This window comes from Camelus ferus, chromosome 3 (genome assembly GCF_009834535.1).
Source record: "Camelus ferus isolate YT-003-E chromosome 3, BCGSAC_Cfer_1.0, whole genome shotgun sequence".
Taxonomy (NCBI): Eukaryota; Metazoa; Chordata; class Mammalia; order Artiodactyla; family Camelidae; genus Camelus; species Camelus ferus.
Window position 1 is genome coordinate 28,189,518 of NC_045698.1, and position 24,263 is coordinate 28,213,780.

The 24,263-nt window shown below is 37.1% G+C and overlaps 1 pseudogene; it reads right to left on the reverse strand.

Moving 5' to 3' along the window:
• Positions 1–10,763: 10,763 nt before the first annotated feature.
• On the reverse strand, positions 10,764–18,219 carry LOC102508696 (annotated as a pseudogene).
• Positions 18,220–24,263: the final 6,044 nt, after the last annotated feature.

Consider the following 24,263-nt stretch of genomic DNA (forward strand, 5'->3'; position numbering starts at 1 on the left):
CAGCAAATGGTTCTCATAAACATGGAAGCAAAAATTACTTCCATGGGATATTCATTTCCTAGATACCGTAACTAATGGATTCAGAGCCTCTTGCCCACTGGCTCGTGAGACTTTGGGAAATACCTTTAATCTGTATTGCCATTTCCTTGAGTTTCCTGTTATTTAAGAGTTTAATTGGTGTGACTGTGCTAAGATAAACTCAAGAAAGTAAAACAAGATGTGAACTGCTGGAGGCCAAAAAATCACAGAGCGTGAAGCAAAGTCTCAGAAAGAGTATTAACATTTAGTAGCTGTCAATATACTTCACACCTGGGAGAGGCAAGATTTACCACCCTTGGCATGCTCAGTCAGACTGAGCTCTGAAATGTGTAAGAAATCAACTTCCTTTCCAAAAGGAGAAAGTGAAAAGGCAAGGACAGTTTGTTCCAATTCCAGGTGTTTTGCTGACCTGCTTTGTGAGCTGAAGCAATTCCAGGAATTCATCTCCTTCAATCCCACATCTGCAGAAGGAAAAGAACAGCAATAGCAATGTACCTTGGCTGTCTGCTCTGCAGGTTTGCTAAAAATTACAGAATGTTTAACAACTATAAGCATGGTGGCTGGAAAAGGCTTTGGGGTTAGAAGGTTTAAATTCCACAACTCTTTTACCAAGTTAAAAAATGGGACTTGGGGCAAATGTTAGCTTTTTGGTCCTCTACTTTTCTCATGTGGAAAATGAGAATAATAATTCTAAAATTATGGGAAATTATAGAATTAAATAATATTTATACATACATTTTTAAATCATCCAATTATAAAAAGCAAAACATAAAACCATAAAAATCAAACTGTGTGCTGAATAAATAACTGTGGTGACTATTGTTATTTATATTATCTATTCTATATATGTAATTGTAATGAAAATACACTTGAGGTTTCTCTGTTCCAGAGTTACCAATACTAAATGTTAAGCCACTTAGTTCCAAGGGTGAATGCCTTTCCTCATGCTTCACTCATAATTTTCAAAAGTAAATTTCATAAATAAAGTACTTATCTATGTTTCCTTAACCCACTTTCTCTGCTTCTAGGTGATATTTTACCATTTTTATTTTCAACCTGTCTTTAGGTCTCATTCATCCAAAGAAGAAATATTTATTCCCTTAAAATGGGTATTTCTTCAGCATTTTCTATTAGATGCAAAGTTGCTCCTAAGGGAAGAGTTCTTTCAAAGACCACTTTGTCCTTTTATAGATCTGGTTAACGAATCTTTAACAAGAACCCTCGGTGTGCAGACTTTTCTTGTTAATCGAATTTTCTAGTTAATAAGAGAATAAATCAGAAACTACTTTGTGCCATCCATTCATGTTTATAATAAGTTGATCTCTCCCTCTTGTAAACATAATTGAATCAGTCTTTACTATGTGAAGCTTTTACCTGAGTCAGGGCTATCATTTCAAATAAAGAGATTTTATCTCCCAGGAGTCAGGGAAGAGCTATAAACTCAGTACATTTTACAGTATTAACCATGTAGATGCAAATTCTTCAAAGCCATAGCAGTGAAAATAGACAAGCTCCAAGATAAAGTGAGAAATTGGTATTTTTTTAATTGAACAAATTTTTTTTTGAACAAATTTCTTAATAGTTGGTTTTGCTACTATTTTTCACTTCTTTCTAAAAGTGACATACCCAAAGAACTATGTTGCATAGTTAAGGGTTAGTTAGTGCCTTCTCAGATCCAAAATATCTCACAAAAGGATTTTAATTCATCAAATTTTTATTCCCTACCCATGGTGAACAATGCTGTCATGGGGGTCTAATTCCAAGTAAAAAGACTTTCCAAAGTATCTTGTATCTTTTGTAAATTTCTGCCTCTTCCTCACTTCTAGCCTTTCCTAAACTCCTAGCACTATATGCCAACAAAAGTACCTGTGATGCATATTCCCATTTGCTAAGAACAATAAATGGGCAAGAGAAATGGAAGCTTAGGAAGTGCAACTTTTTTTGAAATATAGTTTATTTATAATGTTGTGTTAGTTGTGGATATAAAGCGTAGTAATTCAGTCACCTGGACATATATCTGGAGAAAACTCTAATTCGAAAAGATACATGCACCCCCAATGGTCACCGAGGCACTATTTACAATAGCCAAGATGTGGAAGATACCTAAATGTCCATCAACAGATGACTGGATGAAGAATATGTGATATATATATATACACACACACACACACACACGTACGTATATATAAACACACACAATGGAATACTACTCAGCCTAAAGAAGAATAAAATAATGTCATTTGCAGCAACATTGATGGACCTTCATTTACATACTAAATGAAGTAGGTCAAAAAAAGAAGTGCAATTTTAACCCTCTGTCTAGAACCACTAATCAAAACATCCAAGTGACAGGGACAGAAAACCTGGCCACAGATCAACTTCACACTTGTACCACCTACTTCCCTAATGACAAACTGGAACAAAATTGCAGAAATTACTTCCATTCATACATATTTAGAGTCTGTTGCCCCTCAAGTGAGCCTGTAACCAGCTTCAGCCCGGTCAAGACACCCTCTCCCCCAACTAGTGTAGTGGGGATACCTGCTTTAATAAAATATAGAGGTATCATTCTTCCTGCTTCTGTACTACTTTCCATTCTCCTAAAAAAAAAAAAAAAAGAGGTTGACTTTTTAAACATATTTTTCAATGTACAGTATTGCCCAAAAATAGATGATGATATTGAACAATACATTTCAGCTAATAGGAAAAAGGCAGATATTTATATTCCAGGTTGAATTTCCAGGAAAGCAGACTGAGATAAAGTTTTGCATGCAAGATGTTTATTTAGGAGTGCCCTTGGGAATCACTATTTGGGGAAGGGAGAAAGTGGTAGCAAAAATGGACAAAACAGAAAGTTGAACTACAGGGACAGCCTGAAAAAGGCTTGGCCAATGCCATAGGGAACTCTGGAGATAGAATGGACCTTCAGAGTTGTTCTGAATTCGATCAAGATAATCAGACTTTAATGCTCCAGCAGACATTGGACATGGGTTATCTGTGAAAGGGTCTGACCTTGGACAAGACAGCTATCTATAACTGAGGTAATCTCTGGATGGTTGACACTGAAGGATGTCTGCTGACAGCACTCCCAACAAGCTCTTCATGAAAGGGGGATTGGAGCTGTGCAGGACAACATCCACTACAAACTGACAGTGCTTATTTAAATGTGGTAAGAGACAGCCCTTTTCAAGTTCATCAGAGCATGACACTATGGGAATGCTGCCAGCTCTGGCCATGGTATCCACATAATAAAATTGAACGTGCTAAAGTTTCTGAAGTACCTATTTTGTGGACTATTTCACGAAGTCTACTGAGCTGCAAAGAACTATCAGGCATCTGAAAGCATGTTTTAATGCCTCCTTCATGGTTTCTGGTGCATCTTTGAAGAAGACTGCAGGAGTACACTGAATTAAGCTGGACATATCAGACAGTTCTCCATAATCCCACAAAGAGGGCCACAGAGAAGACTGGGCACCACCATTTATAACAGTGGTTTAAAAATAGCAGACTCAGCTCAGAAATCTAAACTAGGAAATGTTACTAATCTTGGTCAAAATATACAATTAGTCAAAAATAATTCTCATAAACTAAATAAAGTTAATGCTATTTCAGCAGTTTGCTTTACTTCATAAACTTTCAAGAGCCAGGATGATACTGTGCAGCTGTTACATAGTGTTTACAAAGAACAAGGTCTCTTTAGCTGCTGTGAACTATGTTCAAATCCCAATTATGAAACACATGATCACAAGAAGTATTAATCACATTATTTATGTGAACCCCCACTTAACCTTATAGCTTGAAACCTTTAATAATAAAGCCAATCTAGTTATCTTAAGTCAGAGTCTGGTTGTTTCCCCTTTGATGTTGAAGGGATAATCCCGGACCAGTGTAGCAAGGTGAGAATGTTTCTGGGCTGAGAAATCGTACAAGTTCCTGATATGCCTCCAACCGAGTGACCTTGGGCAATTCAGCTTCACCTGTAAAGGGAGAGGATTAAAATTTTAGGTAGTCTCTAAGGGTCCTTCCAATCTAAAAAAGGGACCATCCTCTTCACCTTTCAGTTAGTAGCTGAGTGGAAACAGATTAAGATTCAATAATACAAGAAACAAAATTTTTTAACTATGTATAGTGACTGATATCAATGAGAACTGTGGTGATCATTTCACAATATATACACAAGATGTCCAATCACTATGTTCTACACATGAAAATAATATAATGTTATATGTCAATTATACCTCAATTAAAAAGATGCAGTAAGAGTAACTGCAAGACTTTCCCTTAGAGAAATGAATTATAAAAGTCCCACACGTGAAATATTCAGGATATGGGCTGATATCATCCCTCTGATCATCCATCAGGAATAAAGATATTTTCTTTCATTATCAAAGGTGGTTAATGAGACAGTCTGAAATTGAGAGACTGTCCTGTGAGTTGCATATCGTAATTTTGCATGAGGACCGACCCTCGATTTTCATTGCAACTGAAAAAGATGGTTAATGAACCAGCTTTTCTTTTTCCTATTACAACAGTCTCATTTCAAAGGATTAATACTGCTGTAATATATCTCTCTTACAAATAGTGTCCCAGACAATAGAATCACCCAAGTCAATATTATTCATGTACTGCATATTTAAGAATATCTTTAACAGGAGAATAGTCAGATAAGAGAAGCAGGAAAAAAGAATGAAGTTGAGATGACACGAAGATTTCTGATTTGAATGGTAAAGTAGATTTGGGGGTCTCCAAGACTACTGCCTTCTCTAAAAAAGAGTAATGAGAGATAGTAGCATCATCTCTCACCTAGACCACCGAAATCTCTCCATTGGTTTCCCTGAATCTACTCTCTCCCCCTCCAATTCAGTCTTCAAAAAGTAGCCAGAGTAGTTTTTGAGCATAAATTTTATTATTTCACTACAGTGATTAACAGCTTTTTCATTGATCATAAGAGAGGAAAATACCCAGTACATCTTAGAAGACCCTACGTGGTCATGTCCTTACTTGCCTAGCCTACACCTGCAACTTCTATCACTCCCTCGGATATACCAATCTTCTTTGCAGTCTCTCTGCTATGTTAGGTTCCCCCCATTACCTCACCTCAGAGCCTTTGCAGATGTTGTAATTTCTGCCTGGAAGTCATTCTCTGCCTAGTGAACCACTATTCATTCTTCTGATCCCAGCTGGTTAGCAGTCTGTCAGGGAAACCTTTCTTGCCCTCTCTCTGCCCCTCAAAGAAGGCATCTCTCCTGTTAGATGCTTTCACAGTATACTGTACTTGCTGCTCTTAGCATTTATCCCAGATTGGAATTAATTCTCTACTTGCATAATAATATGATTAATGAGAATATCCCCCCTCTAAATAATAAACTCTATAAATATAGGGATCATGACTGTTCAGTTCAACATTTGATCTTTAGTGCACAGGCAGCGGTCTGGCTCTCAGTGATGCTTGATAAATTCCTTATTGGTTGAATGCATGAATTAATTGCCAAAAGGGAAACAGATTTGTATATTGGCTTTGAGAGGTCTGTGAGATTCAAGGGAAGATGCTCAGCATGTGGTTAAAAGGCAGGTCTCTGTGGTTGAAAAGCACTCACTTTAGGATCAAACTGTCAGGGTTTAAAACCCAGCTAAGTCATTTACTACTTGTGTAACCACAGGCAAATTGTGTTATATGACTAAACTGTAGTTTCCTCCCCTGTAAAATGGAGATGGTGATAGCATCTACCCTACTGGTGGTGGGTTGTAAGACTTAAATGAAATCATGCATGTGAACTTGTTAACCCAGTACGTTGCACATAGTAGGGACACACTGAGTATCACCATCTTTGCTGTTATTTTGGAGGTCTGGACCACAGGGTAATTTGGGGACTAGTTATAGTTTTCAAATTACTCAGGATGGTTGAAGTAATAAGAGTGGTTGAGATTGCCCAGAGAGAGAATACAGAGTGAAAAAAAAAGGCCAAAAGAGAGATTGAAAGAACACCAAAAGATTTAGAGGGAAAGAAAAAAATCTACAATGGGTTAATTAGAGAATCAGAAAAAAGGCCAGGAAATTTGGCATGAAAGACAAGAGATCTGATTCTTTCCTATTCATTGATTGTTTTAAAATAAATCTATTCTGTAGCAGTTAGACCTTAAAATGTCTGGGAGGCAACATCACCATGAGAAGTCACAGCACTTATTGAGTTCTCCAGAAATTATGTACTTTGACTTAACAACATTCTTACCATTTAGAAACCAGGAAGCCAATGTTCTTTTCTCATTATTATATCAGAGAATAGCTTCCTCAGTCCTTAGTTGATCTAAAAAAGACTATATTGAAACAACACATTGACTGAAGAGGGAAATGGCTTGAAGAATTTTCCAACAAGCAATGCACAGCCCTACATCAACCCCGGAGTACTCTGTGAATCAAAGAATTTGCTGCAGGAAACCAAATGACTCTGAGTATATGTTATTTTCTTATGACTGAAATAATGACAAAAAAACAGCAGCATGTTGACATGTTTCATATCCAATTTAATGTATCATATTTTCATTCCAAACTACTTTCGATTATCTCCGACATTTCCAGATTCGGTGGAAAACTAGAAATTGCAAATTTTGATCATGGTATTGTTTACTTTTAGTTCAAGAAAATAAATGACTGTTCAAAAAGATTTCATGAGAAATTCATTTCAAGGGCTGCTACTCTACCAAGTGACCATGCCCTGTTGTAACCACAGTATAACAAGGATGATCTGGCAATCAAGAACACACACACACACAAATCCCATGATTCTTCACAGTGCTTGCTTCCAGAAGATAAACAAAATAATCACATCTCAGAAATAGAATACACTTTTAATTAGATTTTAAAATGGCCCTTGGGTTATGTTATGGCATTTTCTACAAATAAATAACAGTTCTTACAATTTTACAAATAGTAGGTATGACAAAAGCAAAACCAGAGTGGTTCCAATTATCTTACCAGATTGAAAGTGCTGAATCAAACTTCCAAAGTGTGCCTGGCCATCTATTTCCCATGAATAATTCAGAGAACTATGGTTCTATATTAGTCTGATTCAATTATGGCTCAAAATTTAGAGTTGCTAGACAGGACTTCTATGGACTGTTCTCTTGCCTAGCTATTTCTGGAATTTGTATCTTTGTGTATGCAAATTCCAGGAAGAATGTAAGCAATGAGATAAGAAATTTGCACCTATTCATGGAAACTTTCAGGTTCATTAGAGAGACCACATCAACAAACACAGCCTGTATGGCATAGAACATAAAGGTCATGCTCTGTCAATATTCACTGTACTAACTTAAAAGAATTTATCATTCTCCCTCATACCATACACAAAATAAACTCAAAATGGCTCAAAGACTTAAACATAAGACAAGACACTATAAACCTCTTAAAAGAAAACATAGGTAAAACATTTTCTGACATAAATCTTAGCAAATGTTCTCCTAGGGCAGACTACCCAGACAACAGAAATAAAACCAAAAATTAACAAATAGGATCTAATTAAACTTATAAGCTTTTGCACAGCAAAGGAAGCCATAAGCAAAACAAAAAGACAATCTATGGAATGTGAGAAAATATTTACAAAAGATGAGACTGACAAAGGCTTAATTTCCAGAATATATAAACAGCTCATACAACTTAATAATAAAAAAACAAACAAAAAAACCCAATCCAAAAATGGGCAGAAGACCTAAACAAGCAATTCTCCAATAAAGACATACAAATGGCCAAAAGGCACATAAAAAAGAAGGTTCAGTATCACTATCAGAGAAATGCAAATCAAAACTACAATGAGGTATCACCTCACACCAGTCAGAATGGCTGTCATTCAAAAGTCCACATATGATAAATGCTGAAGATGGTGTGGAAAAAAGGGAACCCTCCTACACTGTTGGTAGGAATGTAATTTGGTGTAGCCATTATGAAAAATAGTATAGAGATTCCTCAAAAAACTAAAAATAGGATTTACCATATGATCTAGCAATCCCACTCCTGGGCATATATTAAGAGGGAACTTTAATTCAAAAGATACATGCATCCCAATGTTCACAGCAGCACTATTTACAATAGCCAAGATGTGGAACAACCCAAATGTCCATTGACAGATGACTGGATAAAGAAGCTGTGGTGTATTTATAAAATGGAATACTACTCAGCCATAAAAAATAATAAAATAATGCCATTTGCAGCAACATGGTTGGACCTGGAGATTGTCGTTCTAAGTGAAGTAAGCCAGAAGGAGAAAGAAAAATACCATATGATATCATTCGTATGTGGAACCTAAAAAAAAAAAAAAGACAAACAAACTTATTTATAAAACAGAAACAGACTCACAGACATAGAAAACAAATTTATAGTTACTGAGGAGAAGGGGGTAGGAAGGGATAAACTGGGAGTTTGAGATTTTCAGATACTACTATATATAAAATACACAAACAAGAAGTTTATATGTATAGCACAAAGAAGTATATTCAACATCTTGTAGTAACTATAATTAAAAAAATATGAAAATGAATATGTATGTATATATATGACTGAACTATTATGCTGTACACTAGAAATTGATACATTGCAAACTGACCATATTTTAATTTTTTAAATGTGGAAATTATTATAAAAAAGAATTAATCATTGATATGAATGTCAAAACAATGTCATCAGTCAAAAGTTATTAATTATGTCCAGTGGAAAAGAATCTCCTTTTTGAGCTGGCTTGCATTTTATGGAGTTATTGCAAGAGTCACAGTTGCTCTAGAATATATTTTGAAGTCACCATGGCCAGAAGTACTGGCTCTGATTTGGAAGTTACAACTATTATTTCTCTGGGTTCTCATTTACCTCAGTCACAAGTAGTTTTATTGCTGGAATCAGTTTTATTCATTAGAGTCGCATATATAGCTCAGAATATGAGTGTCAAATACCTTACTTCAGCGTTCAGCAAGCGTATCTATTATACTGTGACCAATGGCTTTAAAATCCTCTGAATGATGGATGGTAGATTAGGAATCTATCTCCAGAGTTACAACATCTCACTTGGGCATATCCAGTGCATCTCACTTTCCACTTAGGAAACATATTCTGGGAAGCAGTAAATGAATTCAGAGAGGACAGAGAGTGGAAAAAAATATAATTCATTTCAGAAATTGCTTATCTTTGATACAGGCTCTTTGTAAGAGCCTGCTACAGACAAGGTGCTGAAGACAGCACTAAAAGTATGCTCTCTGTCTTCCAGAAGCTTAGAGTCTAGACTAGTTAAACTCACGGACTACACTCTCCATATAAATCTGTATCTTACATGATCTCTTATTTCATCATCAGGTAAACTTTTGTTCCTGTGCAGCTTCCTGGAACTATAATCTGAGGACCAATTTATTCCTTCTTAGTATTTTTCTGTTCTCCTCCTTTGAATTCTCAGCAATAATAATCTGATTAGCATGTAGGCCAGGACCAAATATTGATAATTATGATATTTTCTTACACTAGGCAACCAGGGAGTTCTGGCAAAATCCAGTAGAATGGGAAGCAAGAAGACAAGGGTAAAATGCTGGTTTCTAGAAACGACTTAAGCTCTCTGATATCTTCACTGAAGAAGCAAAATCTAATAATAAACATCACAAAGAAAATAGCATAAAGCACTGAGAAGAAGAACAATGAGTATAAGGCCTTAAGAAGAAAAAGTACTTGTTCAAAGTTTACCTGTGGCATGGGGCCTAGTTTATGGAACTTTTCTATACATACTCTTGCAAATATATCTCCTATAACTAAAGCATATTTTCTAAAACAATTTTTTTTCTTCCAGGCATGTAGCAAGTTCACAAAATTTAATTCATGCTACCACTTAGATAAACATAGAAAATTTAATTTCTTAATTTTTCTTTAAATAATGCCTTTCTCTTGAGCCTCATACCTTGGTTAACAGAAAAAAAAGACAGAATGTCTAATTTAACTTAATGCTTAGTTAGATCCAATCATTTACACATCTTTCCCTAAAATGGTGAGCAGATGTTAGTGAAAGAAGTATGTGGCTTACACTTCTTTACTGTGCGAGTTCCCAGGGATGCTCTAGAGCCCATTGGTACCCAAAGGATGCCTCTTGTTCTCCTAGTCAATAGGCAATGCTAAAGTCAGCACCTGGCTATTCATGGTCTACTTTTTGCCTAGAAATTGCTCCCCAGGAGCATCTGCAATTCCCCCTCTTTCTGACTCAGCTCTAAGCTTTTCAGACCCATATAGATCTCTTCCTCATTCCTCACAGCCCTGAGATCCAGCAGATAACTCAGAACTTTGGCTATGGGATCACTCATGCCACTACCATGGCCCTGTGTGAGTGAGTGAGTGAGTGAGTGAGTGAGTGAGTGAGTGTGTGTGTGTGTGTGTGTTTAATCTGTCCTTCAACAGAGGCTTTTCTGAGAACTCTCCATACAGTTAGCCAAAAAATTAAAAAACACATAACACAGCAGACAGTGTCTTGTACACTAGACATCAACATAACAAGAGTCCCTTCTCATTATTGTAAAAACAAAACAAAACCTAAAAACTTAGTTTTGGTGGTAGACAGGACCTCTGGTTCCTCACCAAATGAACTAAAATAACCCAGGAGAGAATTAAAGCCAAGATATATGGGAGGGAGGAGATGAGATTTTAAAATAACTGCAAAAAACACACACACAAAAAAACAGAGTTATAAAAGACACACAAAAAAACAGAGTTATGAAAGACAGCCAGTGTCTCTGATGATAACTATCACTCTATGTTCTTCCTTTAGTTTCCCTGGTCTCCTTAGCACTGATTGGAGGTACCACTATGAAAAGTAGTAGGACAGGGATGCATACAGTATGCTTGTGATTTGTTCCCCCGCCCTGGACCCACCCACTGGCAGGACGATCACCCCTATAGCCTGCTTCTGTTTCAAATAGGAAATCAAGTTCCTGAGGTAGGCCTGGCTCCACAATGGGTATCCACTCATTGCCAGGCCCACCAGGGTCACCTGGTGATTGGGAGCACCACCTGGTGATTGGGAGCACCACCTGGCCCTTGGGGTTTCCCTGCCTGATGCACTGCATGACTTTGCCAAGCCTGGGTTGATCCAGTTGAAGGCACTGAAAAATCTTCAGCTGGGTCAGCTTACTCCCCAGAGTGTGGTCTCTCAGGAGATCATTAATAACTCCCTGGTCTTCCTCTAGGATGTGCACAGATGTCTCAGCAGCAGCTATTTTTCAACACAAGAAGCCCATTTCCGCCCTATGATGGCACTGAGCTCTCAACTCTGTGCCCATGACATGCAGCAACTGAAGAGGTTTAGGAGAGTTCTCTAGACCCAGTGGCACTGCCTTCTCTTCACACTCCACTGGAAGGAAGTGCATACAGTGATCTGCTCCCAAAGCCCCAAGCTGAGGAAACTAACCCAACATGAGGAGCACAAGAGCAGATCACCTAAGCTTAATTTTGAAAGATAAGGATGAGTTAGGCAAAATTGGGTGGCAATGCAGAAACCTGTTCCAGGTGAAGATGGAGACAAGTAAAAGAGCATAGGAGCATACCTGTGACATTTTCAAGGGAGCTGCACATGGTTCAGTAGAAATAGATAACAGAAGTTTATATGAGAATGTCAAACCACCTGGGTGTGTAAGTAAAGCCTGGGTCATTCAGAGTCTTGTATCCATGCTCCGTGTTTAAGATTTGAGGTAGGTATTGAAGGGTTGTAAGTAGAGGACAAAACTGGTATTTTAGAAAGATCACCCTAGAATCATATGAAAATATTAACTGGAGGTGATTTAGAAGACTGCTATAATAATCCAGTTGAGAAATAATAAACAAATAGAAATGCAGTGACATAGAGATAGACTGAGGAGACATTTGAAAATTGTCAACGTGGCAGAATGAAGGTGTTGATACCTAAAGGATTGTGTGCAAGTAAGAGGGAGGGAAAAAAATGAGACATTTCTAGCTTGAGGGAAGAAATATAAGAAGATGAGCATTTGGAGAAGAAGACGATTATTTGTAATTTGTTATTATTTTTTTAATGTGACCAGGGCTTGATTAAAACCAGTCTCAATGAGACAGAGCTTTGACAGGAAGAAAAAGAAGAAAAGAGAAAGTATATTGAAAGGGAGCCAAGAGGGGATAATGCATTTCAAGAGACCCTTAAATCCTCAATTTTACACTCATATTACGCATACTCACCGAATCCTATTGATCTTCTCCCAATCAGAACCTCAGAATGCTTTTCAGTCCTCTACATTCCAACTGAGCAGTTTATTCATATCTATTAATATTATAGGCAATAAGTCTTATTCTGTACCCAGAGAAGCTACAGAGCAGCAAAGCATCTTGAACATATTACTCAATTTCCACTCCAAGCTTTCATAAATGTCTTTACAAAATTTACCTTTAAAGAGTTTTATTTTCATCAAGGGCCAGTATGAAAAACCACTGGAAGTGGAATCCATGTGAATTTTTAGTTTAAAAAAAATGCTATCTACTGCATAATTTTGTATTTTAATGAATTTACAGACTTGATGTCCAGCCTGTAGGTTGAGATTCATAATTTTGTTCAATGCTTTCTGTATAAGAACCTCATGATACATTCACCTCAGATGAAAGGGACAGGAAAAAGCTATTTTAAAAAGCTAATATATGGTACATTCTATTGTCAGACAAGAAGAACTACATTATCATCTGGTTTTCCTCTTGCCTGGGCTACTGAGAATCTGAGCATAAAGTTTGGGTTTAATTATTAATAATATTCTCAATCTGAGATTTGTTTTATCTTTGCTTCTCTTCTTCATGCCCCTGTTCCCCAATTTTATTATTTAAAATTTGGCTTTCATTCTGTGTTACTGGTCTCATCCATGTGTACCTTGTTCTCATGATGAGCCAAATTACACCCTTTCAGGAACTCCTGATACTCTTCTACTGGGGATCCCAGAATCCCGCCTGCTACTGAGGGCTTCCCAGGGTTTTCTAGCTATATAAATATTTTGGTGGGATCCTTCTTTTTTCTCTTCAAAAGCAACATCAAATCTCCAGCTGCTGGGAAATGGTGCTTTTCCGTACTGTTGGAATCAATGAGTCAAGGCATATGTCTTTAATGGAGGTTTTGGCAAGCACGGTATTAGAGTTATTACTAGACAGAAGTAAACTGAATGGTTTGTTTTCTGTGCTGCACATACAAATCTATGGTTTAAATCAAACACTACAGTTTATAATATAGAAACATTTACATGGAAAAAAGCACTAATCAATGTACAGCATGAAGAAAATGTGTTTTACACATCCCAGAAGCCAAAATGTTTCACAGAGCACAAGAAAAGTAAAAACAAAGAAAACCCAAAGAAAGTATATAAACCCATGTTAGGAAATGGGCTCTACTCTCAGAGTTTGGCTCAGTTAGCATCTTCTGGTTACAAGGAAAAGGAGGCTCACTTTAGTTATCCCAAGTAATAAAGTGATGTTGGCAACAGTGAGGACGTTGTATGAATACAAATGCACAGGAATGTAGGAGAAGTCACGCAACTAGAGTGGGATCCACAGTAGAGACAGGCTACAGAATCTCCACCGATAGCCTGGACACCAAGTCTATAAATATAGCCAAACACATAATAAATAGTTTATTGGTATTGTGTTTCAATGCGTGATGAGATAATTTTATCTGTTTTCAGAGTTTATGGCTGCCCTGTAGTGATATGTCACTAATATCTCCGCTTGCCCTTTTCTAAACCATCACTGATTTCTTGGTTTCCTCTTTTTATCTTCATACATTTTCTTATGTCTCTCCTTTAATATTTTTTCTTCTAACTCCAGCTTGGCCCTGATTTATGATCTCAACCACATAGCTTAATTCTATGTGTCCTTTGATATGCCTTCCACTCCTCTCTACATTTCCTAATTTGGTCCAAACAAGAAAAAATCAGATTGGCCTATACATCCTTTTACCCAGGATACAAAACAGGTCATTGTCCAGACTGAATTTGGGTAGGGAAGACTTTATGTGGTCTCCTGGTACTCCTAGACCTTCCGTATGAGCCATGAGCAAAGAAGATTCAGTTAGGAAGGACAAGAGACTCTAGTAGGGAAAAAAAGGTATTTAATTAACTCTTAGCATAGATGATTAGATAGATAGATAGATAGATAGATAGATAGATAGATAGATAGATAGATAGGCAGGCAGACAGATAGACAGACAGACAGATCAACTGATCTATATATATCTGTATTCCTGAATGTAGCTTCTGCTAGCCAAAGTTTGATGTTTACTATTTGGTGTTCTCAGATAAAGAGTCCCTGGAGATAGGATCCCTTGCTTCTTTCTGATAATGTAAGATTCTTAAAAAACAGCCGTGAAACCCCTCACACCCCAGGGCAGGACCTGTCCTCCAGCAGGAGTTAGATTCTCATTGCCAACTTGGAGCTGAGTTTGCAAGAATGTCCTTGCTCTGGATCACCTCTCTCATCTTACTTGGCAACCGAGTAATTAGATTTCTAAACTCATCTTCATTCTCTAAACAGGAAGAACAAAAGGCAGAAACACCAAAGACTGTTATGTGTGACTCATTTTCAATGTTGTGTGAATTATTTGGCAGTCATTGATAAGGACAAAGGCATGATTTTGCTATTAAATATTTACTTTGTTTTTCTCCTTGTACAGCTAAGGATCCAAATGAGAGACTTATTGCTCTGAACAAGTTGCCACCTTCCTCCCAGTGCTTGTTGTTATTAGTTGAAATCACAGAAATGGGCTGATTCACTAAATTGAATCACTCACATAACGGCTAAAATTCTAGAAGATTGTGCCTGGAGGCCCAGGGCCTGGATTCTTTCTGCTTCCGATGTGGACAGCTCTAAAACTAGCTCAGTTGGTAAGGACTGCAGAAACTCTTTAGTCTCTTTCTTTAAATTAAAAATCAATATACCTGTCGACATTACTTGAATTATGGTTCTGAAACTAACTGGGAAACAATAATGTAGTAATAGCTCAATGCTATAGACTGAACATTTGTGTCTCCCACAAAAAAAAAAAAAAAAAAAACCACATGTTGAAGTCCTAACCTCTTTGGGAGGTAATTAGGTTTAGTGAGGTCATGAAAGTGATGCCCTCATGATGGGACAAGTACCCTCGTAAGAAGAGAAAGAGATTCTCAAAGAAGACATACAGATGGCCAATAGGCACATGAAAAGATGCTCAACACTGCTAATTACTAGAGAAATGCAAGTCAAAACTACCATGGGGTATCACCTCACACTAGTCAGAATGGCCATCATTAAAAAGTTTACAAATAATAAATGATTGGAAGGGTATGGAGAAAAGGGAACCCTCCTGCACTGCTGGTGGGAATGTAAATTGGTAGAGAACAGTATGGTGGGCCCTTAAAAAACAAAAAAGAGTTACCATATGATCCCACCCCTGGGCACTGTAATTCAAAAAGATCTATGCACCTCAATGTTCATAGCAACACTATTTACAATAGCCAAGACATGGAAGCAACCTAAATGTCCACTGACAAATGAATGGATAAATAAGATGTGCCATATATACACACATACACACACACAGTGGAATATTAGTTGGCTATAAAAAAGTGAAATAATGCAAACTGCAGTAACATGGAGGGATCTGGAGACTGTCATACTAAGTGAAGTAAGTCAGACAGAGAAAGATAAATATCATATGGTATCACTTATATGTGAAATCTAAAAAAAAAATGACACAAATGAACTTACTTACAAAACAGAAGCAGACTCACAGACATAGAAAACAAATGTATGGTTACAAAAGGGGAAAGGGGGGAAGGTATAAATTAGGTGTTTTGGAATTAGCGGATACAAACTACTATATATATAATAGATAAACAACAAGGTCCTACAGTATAGCACAAGGTACTATATTCAATATCTTGTAATAACCTATAATGGAAAAGACTCTGAAAAAGAAAAAACATACATATAGATAGATAGAACTGAATCACTCTGTTGTACACCTGAAACTAACAAAATATTGTAAATAAACTATACTTCAATATGAGAAAGAAGAGGAAGGGACATTAGAGCTCTCTCTTCCTCAGAGTTAAGACAAAGAAGAGGCCACGTGAGCACACAGAGAGATACGCAAACCAGGCCATCTGCAAACCAGGAAGAGGACTCTCACCAAGAAATGAATTTTCCAGCACCTTGATCTTGGACTTCCCAGCACCTGGAACTGTGAGAAATAAATGCTTGTTGTTTAAGCCACTCAGTCTGTGATATTTTGTTATAGCAACTCAAGGAGACTAACACATACAGGTAAGAAAATTATGATTTCATCAGTTACAAAACTGACAAAAATAGCATTCTCAATTTCTACTTAAAAATCTACCTGAAAACGCCAGCCAAGATGGTAAATTAATTTCATAATCTAATATACCTTTTTCCTTCCAAAGAATAATTGAAAAAAAATCTAAAAGAAGAAAATCTAAGATCTATAACCAGGCTTCAAAACAAAATAAATATCATTAGGAACAGAAATGCAAAGCAGAGCCTATGGCTAAAGGCCAGAATCTGCAGGGTCTGGAGTCTGGAAACAGACAGTCTGGAAACAGTGACTGAGAGTAAGAAGCACTTAATACCCTACAGCAGACATGGAAGAGGATTCAGGCTCCTTGCCTGAAGCTAAGTGCTGGCCGGCAGGGAAGTACTCCCCTCTGCCCACCGCTCCCTCCTCACTGCTCCTGGGGGAAACTGAGAAAACTGCCCAAGACTTCACAAACTGTACACTCCGCAAGGCTGCTTGAGAAAGCATAACTGATGCTCAGGACCGGCTTGCAGACTGTATCCGCACTATATCAAACATCACAACAAAGCAGGAGCCCCAAAACATCATAACACCTGATTCCAGACTGGGAGTTCAGAGGGCCAGATGGAGACAGGAGAGAAAACCCCTAGACAAGGAGGAGGTGAGCACAAGAGAAAAAGGGAGAAGACAAAATTATCCCACTCAAAAAACTATCCTGCATACCAGAGGAAGAAAGGAAGCCAACAAAATCCACAATCCACAACCCACAAGGGGAAAAAGAATCCCCTTCAGGTGATTTAATAATCAAAGAATGTTCCACCGAAGAATTATAAAAAGTAATCTGAATGTTCATAGAGATAAAGAAAGGGAGAACATTTGTTCAAAGAGAATTAGAAATTACTATAGAAAAACAGAAGAAAATAATAATAGTTATACATAAAAAATAGAATATTTTTTAAACAACAACAAAAAACTAGATGGACTCAAGATTTGATAAAGAAGGAATTAATAGAAATTTGGTTCTGAGGAAATTCTCATATGCAGCACACAGGGTTTGAGAACAAAAATTTGGGGAGCAGCTAGGTCACAAATGGGAGAGAACAGGAGACCCCAAAATATGTCTAAAAGGGTGGTAAGAATAACAACCAAGTGATATGGCACCTAAGATCTAGAAGACATGCAGGCAGTCATCAAGGTCCAATGAGATGAGGACAAGTCAATTTAAGGGGGAAGCCCCAAGCCTGACTTCACAGTCAGGTCACAGCAGACTCTGCAGCCCATCAGGTAGGCAGCAGCCCCTGGGCAGACCGAGGGCTAGAGGTTATTTCTATCAAGCACCAGTCTCTTAAAGAGTTCTAGAAACCAAAACAGCCTAACCTCTTGAGGGAGATGCCAAGGATCCCCTCAGGCAGAAGCAGGCAAAGGTTATGTCCACATCCGGTTAGTAAATAAATGAGACTACTGACAGACGGCCAAACAGCTTCTCAGTAGTTTCAGGGCCAACGAAGCATGTCTAGGAGTCTGGAGCAAACAGCTGTTATGGCTGCAGGAACTGCTAACACACAGTAACTCGCTGAAAAGCTAGGAACTGGGCAGGGACCGACAAAAACATTTTTTTAATCATTAAAGATTATAAAAACAGAAATGCAAATCAAAGAAAACTGAAAGAATGATGAAGGAAAAGTAATGAATGCCACCCCTCTCTGCTCAAATCCCTCACAATTTTCCATATCACTCAGAATGAAATGTCCAAGTCCTTAAAATCACATTCAAAGCTCTAGAAACTCCCCCACTCAATCTCACCTGCCACCTTCCGGACCTCACCCCCTCCTGATCCTTTGCTCCCTATTTTCCAGCCACACTGTCTTCGTTGCTCTTCCTTGGACTTCCCAGGCATGCTCCAGTGTCAGAACTTCTGCATGTGCTGTCCCTCTGTTGGGACATCTCCTCCAGAATGCCACGTGGCCTGTTCCCCTACTACCTTGCCTCCTTCAGCTCTTTGCTCAGGAGGACCCTCCCTGAACAGCCTGTATAAGCTTGCCTCCCCACCCCGGCCCTCACTATCCTTCCGTGCCTCATGGCTCCCCTCAGCATCACCTCACATCCCATACCTTTCTACAGTTACTTGTGTCTGTCTTCCCCACCCCCGCCACTAGGCTGTCAACATCTTAAGGTCAGAAGTGTTTATCTCTCATGTTTAGTGCTGGATCTCCAGTGCCAGGAACAGTGTTTGACACACTGTAGGCACTCAATAATGATCTGTTAATTGAATCAATAAATAATCCCAGGCATACAGGAAGCACTCAATAAAGGCCAAGTATTGTGATTTAATCACAGTCATCCAACTACCAGTAACTCCCTACTTAGTCTGCTCTGCTAATCACTCAGTAGAGTATTCTTGCGGAGTACCAGGAGGGTCAATCACTCATCAACACAACAATGATAACCATCTGTGATGTGCCAAGTTCTCTTCTGACATATTATATTTCTTCTATCACCTTAACATTCATTCAAAAATGGAGAAATTATTATTCTCTTCTTATTATGATTATGAGACTGAGGTACAACAAAGCTAACTGATTTCCCCACATTACTATACCAGGAGGGTGACAGAGCCAATCTGGAACCTGAGTCTGTCTTCCTCCTAAGACTCTGCTGTCCTCTCAACTGACAGACTGTGCTCTGGCCCAGGACTCTCCATCATCACCCTCTCTCCTCCATGATGCCTTTTATTATAATCATTTTCCATAGTGACTTCAGTGAACATTGCTGTCCATTTCTCCTTGCTAAGCCTAATTTATCGGGATTCTCTCTCTTCTAAAAATAACTTTACACAGCTCTGACACCAGTGGTAAATCTTAATTAATCTATGCCAATCAGAAAGCTAAGGTGACATCGAAAATGGCAGAGTAGAGAAATTCGAGGCTCTGTCTCTTCACAAGAGCAACAAATAAACTGGAAAAACTGTCGGAATCTAAGCCAGTCATGATGATCCATTCTCCTTATCAGTGATTGGCTTAGGAATTGATATTTAGTACAGTTTAATACAATTCCAGGCATAAGGAGAGTAATCTGGGGGGCACTTCTGGGAATAAACTCCTTACTACTAAGTGGAGGAAAAACAGGATAAATGGACTCTTCTTCCTCCATTCCTGTTCATATTTAAGTGAGATGCCTTAATGACTACCACCATCTTTCAATCAACCAGAAGATGAAGCTAACACAGAAAAGAACAGAGTGAACAGAATCTCAGAGAAGTAAAGTCCAATAGAATCTCAGTAAAGACCTTGTGCACGAAGCCTAATGCCTACCATACTCATGGAAGTTGTGAAACTTGTAAAACGTGCTTGTATGATATAAGCAAGGTTGAGTTTGTTTTTCATTACTTTAAATGACAGCATCTGTCCAAAAATAACTAAGATGGATTTTTCTTCAGTTCTACTACTTGAGCATGAATAACCATTTGGGTCTTGTTATTTCTAAGATTGAGTTGGTTACAGGGCTGCCACTATAAATAATTCAGACTCTTTGTCTTCCTGAGCAGTTGAGAGGAGGAGCAGGAGAGCTTAGGCTCCAGGTTAGTCATGGAGGAGCAAGAGGTACAAAGAAGTAACCTGGCCAAGTTCGCCAGATTAGTTGACAGGCAAGCTGAGACTATAAGCAAGGCTCCTCAATTTCTGTTAGAAGACATTATCCATACCCAGGTTAACCTAGATGTAGTAATACTTTCAGGTACATTATGTAGCCGATCTCAGGCAAAGAAGGGGCTAAGATTTAATGTATTTCAATTATACCTAGGAGATGCAAATGCGAAATTTTGTCCACCCATGATTACTCTCCATGGTAAAGAAAGAAGCCATCATTTGAGAATATGATTCCACAGAACTACTGAAAGTTAGCTAAGCAAACAATTGAGAGTAAAAGTGCCACAAGCATGGAAATAAGGCTTACTATTTTTCTAGCCCCTAGTAACTAAAAGCAGCTTGACTAAAATAAAATTAATATTAAAGCCTGTAAATAAAATGAATAGTAGAAAAGACACAGCTAAATTTGAACTGGTGAGACTGAGATGAATTTTCTAGAACACACCAGAAAGGGATAAAAATTGCAAAGTATGAAAGAAAAGTGAAGAAATATGAAAGATAAATTCAAAACTTCTAATACCCACCTTCTAGGAACATCAAAAAGGAGAAACAGAAGAGATTTGTAGAGAGGCAACATTCAGAGGAAAAAAAAAGTGGCTCTGGTTATTTTTAAACTTTTTTTTTCACTAATGAGGGAACCATTTTTAGAATTCTTGTATCATTTGTAATTCACCCATCTATTATTTATTCAGACTCAACAATGTGGCAGGTACTATGCAAGGTAATGAGAATCTAATAATAGCAATAAATCCTCTCCCCAGAAAATGCATATATGCACAGATCACAATTTTCCACATTATTTTAGAGGTTAAGAGTTCACTGACCCATAATCGTTCATATTTTTATTACAGTTCACCTGTTTTGACTGGAATGACTTGGCAAAAACAACGCTATTTTTCCCCTATTGAATTGCTGAATTGTTTGACAAAGAGTATCTTAGCAACTAATTGTTTGAAGTCATGAAATCATACAGAGACTCAGTCTATAATAAAACTGGAATTGGTGAACTCACAGTCTGGGAGTTATTTCACCATAGTCATGGAATGGTCATCTTTCATGAGGTAAATTGGAATAATTTTCAAATTCCAAATGAGGTAAACTGAAGTCTTTGAAGAATTATGAACTACACTGAGTATTAAGAAACACCAGCTTCCTACTCAGGGTTAGTATCTCACAGATAAGTCTCACAGATAAGCTCAGCCACAAAGAAAATCAGCAACTAGAAAAGAACACAGTCTCCTTACAGGATATTTGGTGAAGAGAAATTTGTTGTCAACTAGGGAAATTAAAAACAAGGAGTCTGTCTGAGATAATCAGATGTAAATAAAGAGTTGTCTATCGAATTAATTTCCAGAAAACTAAATGTACTTAAGAATATCACAAACTCATATTGGGATATTTGTTGAATCTTAAGTCAGAAGCTGATTGACACAGAGAAAGGCTAAATAAAACTAGGAAAGAGCCACTGGAAAACAGAAGAAAATAGAAAGGACTCTGATAAGAACTGAAGATGGAAGAAGAGCTTTACCAAAAAGTAGAAAACCAACTTGAGGACAAAAAGATGAGTCAGTCAAAAGACTGGATTTGCAACTGACAGAAGGAAATAACATTACACAATGGAGTGTAATTGTGTGATAAAAAAGAAAAAAACTGACTCAACTTTTGTGAGATATGAATGCACATGTGAAGAATTGTAATAGCTGGAATAGAAGTTGATATCTGGCTACATGTCTATCCATGCCTCAACTTCTCTACCCAGTGGTCATGCACATTACCCCAGAGGTGTATTTTCACAGTGTCTTCTGATTGAGTAAGACATACCAGATGAAAGGCACAGTATTTTATCATCAGTTCCAGAGTATACCATGGAAGCAAAGATCATAATCTCTTAAATAATTTTAACCTTAAATAAAATCAGGACAGGTGCTCTGAAATAATAGAATGCCATCAGATCTATATTTTCAGTTATCAACTCATACTTTCACAAATTCTAGACATTCTTTTTATTCATTGTTTAGCTTTCTTTTTCTCAGGGATCCCTGAGTGTTTTGTTGTTTTTTTCTGAGCTGTTGATAAGTTTTCACAACTCATCATATGTGGTCTGAGCAAAATACTGCAGAGAGCTGCTAAACTGAATTAAATCTGTGTGAAAAGAGTTAACTCACAAAGTTGACCACCAAAGGTAGTAATATTTCATGTACTTAAGGTAGCATGTTCTCAGCTACAGAATTTGTTGATGTTTCAATTGGTTTTTTTTTTTTTTTTTTTTTTTTTTTTTTTTTTTTTTTGCAATGACTAACCACACCTTTGTACTCATTCTTTGGCTTCTTTGTTTTATGCAACATTTGATAGCCATTTATCCTCTCTTGCACTGCCACCAAATTGTTTGGTCAGCATAAGCAGCTGAGTGATTTTACTGAAACATGAGATTAACTTCATCAGCTAGAAGTTAACTGTCATGTTGCTTAAATTAATTTTTTAAATCTTATATCTTGTGATAATGTTCAACACTTATATTTTGTTCAGAAATAAATGTTAATTGTTAAAAGTTGGATTTTTAAGGATAACAAAGTGAATCTGATTTTTTAGGAACCAATTTAGGATGAAGACAGTCCTTATCAGAAAAAGGCTAAGAGATCATGAAATCCGGTAACAACCTGGTAAGCTTTGAATGCTAGTATAGACCTCTTCTTCCTGTGATCTATTAGTTTTGCAACAAAATAAGGTTGGGGGCCTTTCCTAAGCAACAATATATTAATTACAACTAATCAGTCAAGTCCCTTACAAACCATGGGAAGGCCAAAACAAGCCTAGAATAAGCAGGAAGAAGATAGGGTGGGCAAGATTGCAAGAATGAATAGTAGGAGGTGGAACAAAATGAACCCCTGCTGCTGTCTGGGCACATCTCTTGCACAAGTGTTGCACTGAGTTCTGCATTTTATTAGAGTTGCACTTATACATACATTTAATTATGGCAAAGCTGCTGCATATATAATTTTAATTGTTATAGGTGATAAAGATTTTATATTCTGTTGAATCCATTTGTATTTTTTTTTTGCACTACTCTTATTATGTGTTATTTACCTATTCTACTAAAAGGGACAAAATAAAGATGAATTTATTTTATATTTTGATGAATTCTAACTTCTTCTAAGCAAATATTTTAAAAATGAATTTATCTGCATACCAACTATCCTATTTCTGATTCTGATTTTTCCACTATTAACACTTTTTCAGAACTAGGGGTTAATACAATTCTAATTAGGATGTTTCTAAGACTTTTTTCCCTTGCTATAAAGCACCAAAAAAAAATTCTCTTTCTTTTTAGCTTTCAATCCATCCATCCATCCATCCATCCATCCATCCATCTACTTATCCGTTTGATTTATGTATTGATCCAGTTTTTCTTGTTTACTTTTGTGGTGATTTGCATCATCCTATGTGCTATAAAGGAGAAATGACTATAAAATAGATTATAGAAATCTATCTACATGGAAACCAGTAAAAACAAAACAAGCAAACTAAAGACTACTCTTGATAATACTACATTGCATATTTGAAAGTTGCTAAGAGTTGATCTTTAAAAAAATAAAGCAAGCAAGCCAAGGGTCTTAGGCATCCATTATACACTGTATAGAGGAAAATAATTTCTAATACAACCCAGGAAAAATATATATCAAAAATCACTAGTAAAAACAAAATGGGTTCAGTTTTGGAATATGGATGACATTTATTATATGAAATTAATTTCAAAAAATAAAATATCCAGTGGAACTATTCATTTCAGTTGGCATTCTTAACAGTAAAATCTCTAGACCTCAGTTTCCTTTTGAAAGATAAACTGGTTATTCATATTAAATAAGATAACATACAGGAAGGCACACTGTAAAAGAGCTATAAAGCAAAGCACAAATATAAGTTTTAAATGTTGTAAAACATTGCACAACCACTGCACAAACTAAATGTCCAATAAATGCCTGAGTTAATGATTGCAGCATTGCAGGTAGTGAAGGGTGAGGCACATGGCCTGGACTGCCACACAAGGACTGTTTCTTTCACTGACAATGCTTTGGCTGAAAGTATATGTTTTTTGTGAATTTTTTGAGCTAAACAGTATTACTCAACATGGCAATCTATCTCATTTACCATTATTTAGTACTGTTTCCAGTATTCAAATTCATTTCAAATAGACAAATACTCATCATAATCGATACCATTCGATGAAAAACACACAAGTCCTGGAAACAAATCCAAGAGTCTAAACCAGTTTTGAGAAAGAGACATCATTAAAAAAAAC